Source organism: Lissotriton helveticus, chromosome 1_1 (assembly GCF_964261635.1).
Source record: "Lissotriton helveticus chromosome 1_1, aLisHel1.1, whole genome shotgun sequence".
In the NCBI taxonomy this organism is placed as follows: domain Eukaryota; kingdom Metazoa; phylum Chordata; class Amphibia; order Caudata; family Salamandridae; genus Lissotriton; species Lissotriton helveticus.
This window is the reverse complement of record NC_136057.1, coordinates 1,784,558,982-1,784,567,505: the sequence shown is the minus strand read 5'-3', so window position 1 is coordinate 1,784,567,505 and position 8,524 is coordinate 1,784,558,982.

The following is an 8,524-nucleotide window of genomic DNA, read 5'->3' as shown; positions in this document are numbered from 1 at the left end:
TTTTACAGGACTTAAATGAAACAAGAAAAGGCCAAAGCAACGTAAAGCTAAAACAGCAGCCAACAGCCACTGAAGATAAACCATCTGTCCCAGCAAGGCCTGTCTGGATTCCAAAGATTGGGGATCTGGTCAGAGAGAAGATCGTTGTGAAGAAGGAATTTGGGCCTTCTTACAGAAAAGCAGTACCTGTCTTAGCTGTCAGCGGAACAAGATCAGTTGTACTACTGCCCCTTGCTGGTAAAAAGGAGGACAGAGTTGTATCCATCGACCTGGTAAAACCACAATCATGTGGCCAATAATAAGTAGTAGGCCCAGTGGACTCCCAAGATGTAGCAGAACACCAAAACTTGCTACAATACAAGAGGTTCAAACTGAGAGACTAATCACATTTGATAAACCTGCAGTGAATAAAAAAGGACTATGCAACAATGCCATGGAACTTGTGCCTCTTGAAACCCAAATTGCAACAGTTCGTCAAGAAACACCTGTCTACAACGATGCAAAAGCAAATAAAAATCCTGAAGCGATTCCAACAATTGACAGAACTGCAACCGGCTACTTCATCAATTTCGATGACTTTTCTGAGGATCCAAGCGAGCCTGAAGAACAGCCAACAACAAAAACTTTTAAGGACAAAGTAACAGAACTCTTTCATCAACTCAAAGAAACTTATCTGATTTCTCCATGGATTGAATTTTGGAGTGTGTTAGGTGTACTTTTCCTCCTGCTTTGGCTCATCATGGTTCTTTGTTTGGGAAATTTCATTGAAGGAAAATACAGTACAATGGACACAGCAAGTCAGAACATCAACTTGGTCCTAAAACCACACAAGTCATCTCACATCGAGAAAAGAGAACTATCATCAGTGAATGTCACAGCCAATCCAATACCCGGTGGGGTAGCATGGGGCAAAACGGATTACGAAATTTATGGCCCGGTCGAGCTCTTGAAATATCTACACCAGTTCAAGGTTTCATTAAGTGACTTTGTAAAACCGAGTACATTCTCTGATGATTGGGACTTTGAAAGTATTAATGATATGATGTCAGATTTAGTAATGTCAGCAAAATTTACAGAACATGATTATTTACAGGGTTCATCAAATTATGAAGAAATGTACTGTTACAACCACTTTGCACATCACTATTTGCATAAATCTGCTCAACCTAGAAATGTTTTTAATTATAATCAATGGGAACATAGTGCAACTCCACCGAAAGGTAGTTCAAAAACATTTTTCGGGAAATTCCCGTACTTCTCAGTATTTAACACAAGTGATGCAGAAACGTTTTATTTCAAATTGTTAAATAAGACAGGAATGAAAACAATGCTGACAAATACTAAATTGATCTACTCAGAAACATTTTATGAAAAAATTAACGCATTTGTTTTTGATTTCTGGAAAAATAACATTGAAACAAAAACCATCTTGGCAGGTCCAAGGTCTAGAAGCATTATTTAGAGCCTGCATGATCCCAGAACAAATTATATTCTTGAATGACACCATTCAACAGACAACCTGTCTTGGCCTAGCCAACATTAAAGACTTAAACAAACCGTCTATTCCAAAGCCAACACCTGACAGTAATAGCACTAGAGATGTTGAAATAGACGTATCCCATATTTTTAACCAAAACAGAACACATCCTGATTGGAAAAAATGGTTGATCTGGCCCACAGACACAAATACCTGTCAAGATAGATTCCTGAACAAAACGCAGGGGTTAAAAATGACCAGGCCAGACCCAAGATACTCCCAGAGACAACATCCAGGGATAGTCACAACATACAGTGTAGAGAAACTCTGCCTCGAATGGCTACAGAAATCCACACTGGCTGAAATTAAGCAACACTTGACTTTACTTAAAGACGGTGCTGACTTGCGCGATTTCATAATGGGACCACGCAAACAGCGTCAAAAACGTTTCATAGCGGCCGGTATATACGCTACTTACAACGAAGCTTGGAAAGTGATGCAAATTAAAACAGCAAAAAAATACGAGAAATTGATCGTATTAATTTGGAAAAATCATTTTCTGTTGTGGACAATGGGTTAATGACTCTGTCCTCCAGAATATATTCACTGGACAGTATTGTATCCTCTGCTATTGATATCATAGAACAAGACTTACTAATGTTACAACACGGTCAGTCCCAATTACGTTCTATTGAACAGCTTGGCTGGACGTTGCAAAATCTGCGTTCAGGCTACGTGCCTTGGCGTTTAATCAACACAACGTCATTATTCTCTATCTTTAACCTTACTGATACACAAATCAGTTTGGCACAAAAAGGAGCGGACTATACGATTCTGAGCATTGAAAAACTTGAGAGATTACCATTGACAATGTCAGAAAGACCTGTCATTGAATGGATAATACATGGAATAATCACAATTCCGATAACAACTTTCCAATTTAAATACTGTCAAGAGTATATACCAGCGGGCCAGTATGAAAGGTTGGGTAAAGGGTACATTAAGTCATCATGGAAATTACCTTATACACACACGTTACAGTGAAAAGAAACAGAATGTATTTCTTAGTGGGAAAAATTGTAAACAATCACTAAGCGGTATACTTCTGTGTCAAGGTATTGACCTGCATGGGGCCTGTGAGGGGACTTCAAATAACCTTTCATGTCACCAGCATGGCACACCTGCAACACGAATAGAGCCATTCTTTAGACGGCTTTCTAACGGGAGTAATATTCTAATAGTGGACCACAGCTGTTGTGGCATGGTGCCAGGGAAAGCTTATCTTGTAAGCGTGAGCTCCATGGTCACTTGCTGTATGCAAGTATTGTATCCAAACAGCACTCCAGAAATGGAGGCAAAAATTTGGCCTTCTTTGAATATCTTTTCTATTCGAATTGATACTTTAAGCAGAATAAAGTCTGTCCTTTTACAGACAACGGTGCCCTTGACGTCATCAAAAGAAACATATGATCTGCAAGTTGCAAGGACAACGGCAGAGATACATACCCTTTTTATCAACAAATTGCCCCGTGCATTTCGCAGACATGCTAAGCCAAATCCTAAATATGTCAGATACCAATGGTATCCCACATGTATTTAAGACAGTTTTTTCGGGACTGTTAACACCCTTCGAAACAGTTCTGGGCATTTTTCCTAATTTTGTCCATTCTGTCTTTGGCGGCCTACCACTTCTGTTGGGACTCGTAGCAGGCTTTTTATTTTTGATACTTCTGCTCCGATATGGCAAGCCAAATCGCAGACAAGACTCCAGCAACAATGGAAGAAACGATCCTGGCTATACGCTATAGGGACCGCATAACTAAAGTCCTTGGTTTAGCCCGGCTAAGAGATCTGAATATGACCTGGTTTCTTTCATTCAGACCCATCTGGCAGAATTGCATCTTACCTGTGCTTCGATGTATGCTATGCGGAGAAGAATGCGTGTTGGACATCTGTCTTACACTACCATCAGCATTACCATTGGATACAGATACTTTGCTAAGTCCTGTAACGGCTCATGCATCGTGTTGTCCCCAGCGGTTACCCATCCTGATGACGGCATTCGTTGAGCCTTCGCCACTACGATTAGGTGGTAGTGAAGTACGAGAGGAGAGCAACATCAACCAGGTACGACCTTCTGTGAGCATTGCTGATCCTGACATCGACGATAGCAATCATGCTCGAGACTGCTCAGTTGCGGCATTTTTGAACTTGATCGAACTTTCACCTGAAGCCGTAGACAACTTTTTTGCGAGTCTGTCTGAAATGATGTTCTCCCCTGAACAAAAAGAATAACTTTTAAGCAAACGAGCACACAGCGTTCCCTGAACTCTGAATTCGGCCTTCAGCTTCGATAAACAAAAGCTACTGAAAATATTTGGAACTATTTTCTCCCACTGAAAGCAAAAGTATTTTTTCTTCGATTCCAAAATATTTTTTTTTTTCCTGGCACTTGTACTCTGCTTAAAGTAGAACTATCCTTAGAGAACAGAGCTTCTATTTTTAGGAACCCTAGAGACAATATATTACCTCAGCCTCTAGCACATTTACAGCGACTGTATTTATATGTGATGGAATGGTCTCGACCTTCTTTTCTGTATTAAGAACCATTTCATGTGTAAATTTCGCAAATCGTTCAGCTAATCATATATATGCATCATTTAACTGAATGATTACACTGCTTGAAAAGCGTACAGTACCAATATCTTTTTCATGTATTTCGCATACACCATTTCAAATGCAAAAAATGTATTTCGGGGTGGGTTGGAATACACATGCACCTTTAAATGTTTACTATTGCTTAGTTTTAGTAATGATGGACATTAGATCGTGGAGTGGGTATTGTGTTTTTATCCAGGAGCCTAAATCGATATTTCTATTTTATGCCCTTGTTCGGTTATAATCAATAATATCCCTATAACGGCATAGTAATCATATCCATATTCAGTCGTAGCACATGCTGTCACATTAAGCAAGGCTACTTCCCCAGACTCCTAGAAAGCACAACGAGTTCTCTAAACAAACCAAACCTCCAGCAACCTGGGAAATCCCCCTTGCTTTTGTTTTGATTTCGTCCTAGAACTCCTGTAAAGCACTGTAAGAACGGCCAGTTCTTAGTGACATCTTTATTGACGTCTTATGTCCAACCTTACGTCAAACCCGGCACCTTTCAGGTATAAATATACCAACGCTGCCTTAAGCAAACACACGGTGGTGGTTTTGGAGCAGAGCAGCTATCTACTTGCCCGAGAGCCCAGCTGATGAGAGAGCCCACGGACGCTGCCCCTCCCTTTTGACGCACTGAGAGAGACGCTGTCTTTTCTCCTGCCGAGAAACCCAGCTCCGGTGTTTCCAGATACCTTCGCGGGTTACTGGGATATCGAGTCCTGAGAGAGAGATACAAGACCTCCTGCTTTCTATTAACCCAGGTACGGCGCTGACTAAAACCTTAGAGAGTTAATGAGTTAATGACTCTGTCCTCCAGAATATATTCACTGGACAGTATTGTATCCTCTGCTATTGATATCATAGAACGAGACTTACTAATGTTACAACACGGTCAGTCCCAATTACGTTCTATTGTACAGCTTGGCTGGACGTTGCAAAATCTGCGTTCAGGCTACGTGCCCTGGCGTTTAATCAGCACAACGTCATTATTCTCTATCTTTAACCTTACTGATACACAAATCAGTTTGGCACAAAAAGGTTTTTTTTTGTTGTTTTTTTTAAGTAGAACTATTCTTAGAGAACAGAGCTTCTATTTTTAGGAACCCTAGAGACAATATATTACCTCAGCCTCTAGCACATTTACAGCGACTGTATTTATATGTGATGGAATGGTCTCGACCTTCTTTTCTGTATTAAGAACCATTTCATGTGTACATTTCGCAAATCGTTCAGCTAATCATATATATGCATCATTTTAACTGAATGATTACACTGCTTGAAAAGCGTACAGTACCAATATCTTTTTAAAAACATTTTTTTAGATGGTTTTGTTTTGAGTTTTGAGAAGACCCTCCGCTTGAGTTGTTCGGCAGCGCAGGCTCAGCTTTGTCGTCCTTTGGAACCTAACTCTTGGCTTCTACGTGTCTGCGCACAGCTTCTCAGCCCTACACTGCTTGCTTTGCTTGAAAGATCAGACCAAGAATGTTTCCAGCAGTTGGTATCCATCCATCCGATTTGTAACCTTGCCCCTTCTGTTCATGTTGCTAAATATCCTGTATGCAAATGTGACTGTTGTGCCTTTCATTACGAGGAGGAAGGTGAAGAAAAGCAACACTTCAATACATAGCTTTCTATTTTTATCAAACACCTTGTGATCAATTCTGTATTGTAACTGATCTTATTAAACCAGAGATGATCGTTAAAAAAAAAAAAAAAAACCTTAGAGAGAATTCTTGATTCAGATTCTTGGCAAAACCAACTTAACTTAAACTGCTACTTACTTACTCCTTCCCACGTATTAGGCTTAGGTCAGGTACACCGGGGTAGGCGTATTTAGAAGCACCAGTTGAGTACCTTAGTCAATGTATAGAAGTATGTATATATTTTATCTATTTTAAAGTATCTTATGACTAAGAAACCATATCAATGCTTTTACAGTATTATTTCTTAATCCTCCTTTTACTGTACGCACTTTACTCTACTATGAGTATTGCAATCGTGGCAATTCATTTCTCTTGTATGAGGAAGAAGACTGCTCAATAAATAACAACCTTTTATTGAAAACGCCCGTCTCTCTTTTCTCTGCACTCTGGTGAAACTAAGTATGCACACTTGACTGAGTGAAATAGCTGTCTATTGTTTTCACACGACTCTAGAGATACACTCTTATTCTGAGGGAGCAAAGTTGTCATGTTATATGGTTGTCAGAAGCTAATCCCTTCTTGTCTATCCAGGGAGGTTAAACTCCTCCTCGCTTAGTCGAGAAAGTTTCTAGTGACCTCTGAGCTAGCTGGCAAAACTTAAGTCTAATATAGTCAGTGAGACCTAGTCGACCTCAGTCCTACGTCTACACTGCTGAATATATTATTCCAATGCGCAGAGCCTATTGGGAATATAGGAACTACACTACAATAGGCTTCCTGAGTAGCGTGGGTCAACAAGCGCTATATAAATACAAACCTTTGTCCTCCTCTATCCTTCTGCAATCATTCCAAGTCCAAATAACTGACTAACCTATCCCCCACTTAAAATGTACTTGCATGTTTTACTATACTAATTCAACACTAATCCTCTATGGGTCCCGGAGTAGCGTGCTACTCGCCGAAAAAGCGCTTCGACGCCTCGTCAGGTGTAGTAAGCACTATATAAATGCAATTACAATACAATACAATAAGCTCCAGTAGCGCATTGCACTAGATAGCTCCATAAACACACAGCACTGCAATCCTTGAATGCAAGAAGCATACACAGCACATAACGCAAAATGGTGCCCTCCCCTGCAGAATGTGATGATTTATCTCATATCTCACCGATATTCAGGGCTTTAAGTGGGCCGGGTCTCACCGGGTGTGAGCACCGTCAGTTTTTTAACCCGTTCACCGCTGCGCGAATTCCGCCGCGGTGCGGGTGATTTATGACTGGGCGTGGTTCAGACGGCCCCCGGCGGTCCTCCGTACACACCCACCGTGACGTCGGACGGCCCCCGGCCATCGGATGCATGCAAAAGGTTAAAGGGGGGCTCGAAACAGGTCTCTATCGGGCTCTGTTTTGTGTCCTGGCACAGGCGGTCCATTTTTTTCCGGACTGCAGTGACAGCAGGCATATCGAGAAGTTACAGCATGACGTCATGCCAGGTGAGCGTTGTAGGGGAAGGGAAATCCTATAAAGAGAGTATTTTTCTCTCTGGATTTTCCTTCTCTTTATGAAACTCAGAAGCAGCAACATCGTTGTGGTGACAACAGACCTTTAAGTGGAAGCTTTTTCAACATTATATACAACAAGCCATAGTTGCTGCTTATTTATCATATGCAACTAACAACCATTGGCAAAGCCAATAGTCCTAACTTGTTGTATGTATGATGTTACTTGTTGTATCATATATCTGGATGCAATGACAGAAACAGCTAAATACAAGTTGGGCGGCACAGCACAGATTTGTAGCTTACACGTTTTGAAGCAATGCCCTTAATTACATTGGCCACGCCCCTTTGAGAGACCCCCCCAGTTTTTTCAAGCCACTTATCCTGCCGATATTCATTGGCCGGAGGCAGAGTGGGGGACCCTGAAGGATAGGGGCCACTGTTACGCTCCCAGCTACCACAGCCCCAAAAGCAAACAGAATGCGCAGCATCAGAACCCAGCTATCACACAACACTGACAGAGCCTCAGCAGTCCATAGCACTGCTAAACCACAGGAGGGGCATCGAGCGACCTTCTGGACAACTTCAGATTAAAACTCCACTCTGTATAAAAAATAAAGGTATTTTCTAACATTTAGAAATCCACAGTGCTTTAAATGGAAATATAAAAGCATTGCACTCCCACTTTGAAGTGCTGGTAGTCTCATTTTCGAATTAAAGGAGTGACTTCAAATACACGCGAGAGAGAGAGGAAGGGAGAGAGAGAAAATGAAAAGTTACTCCAAAGCATTCGGCTTTGTGTTTGAAAGAAAAACTGGAGCAATCGCGCCACCTGGTGGGCATTCTGAATGTTAGCACCAGGTTTTAAATAATCTATGGTTCCAAGCATGGCATTGTTGTCCTGCATTCAAGTTAATGGTCTGCTTCCTTCTGAGTCACTGCCAGTGCAACCTAGCATGCTGGTATCAGTCACATGTTGCGGTGGCATGCTAGCAATATATGCCTGCTGCCAGCTGGTGGTTTCAATATTAAGCAACTCTTATACCACAATTGTCTAGGAATTCTGGAACATAATCTTAAAGGACATCTGCAGTGGGTTCCTACCACCCACAAAGGTCATACAGCTGTCTGCTTCTTGGTCAAGAGGGTCACTGCAGCGGGTCACTGGGTAAGGAAGATGCAAAAATAAACAAAATTCACGGCCCTTGTACCAATGGAAAAGCAAGGACTACTTCTGTGG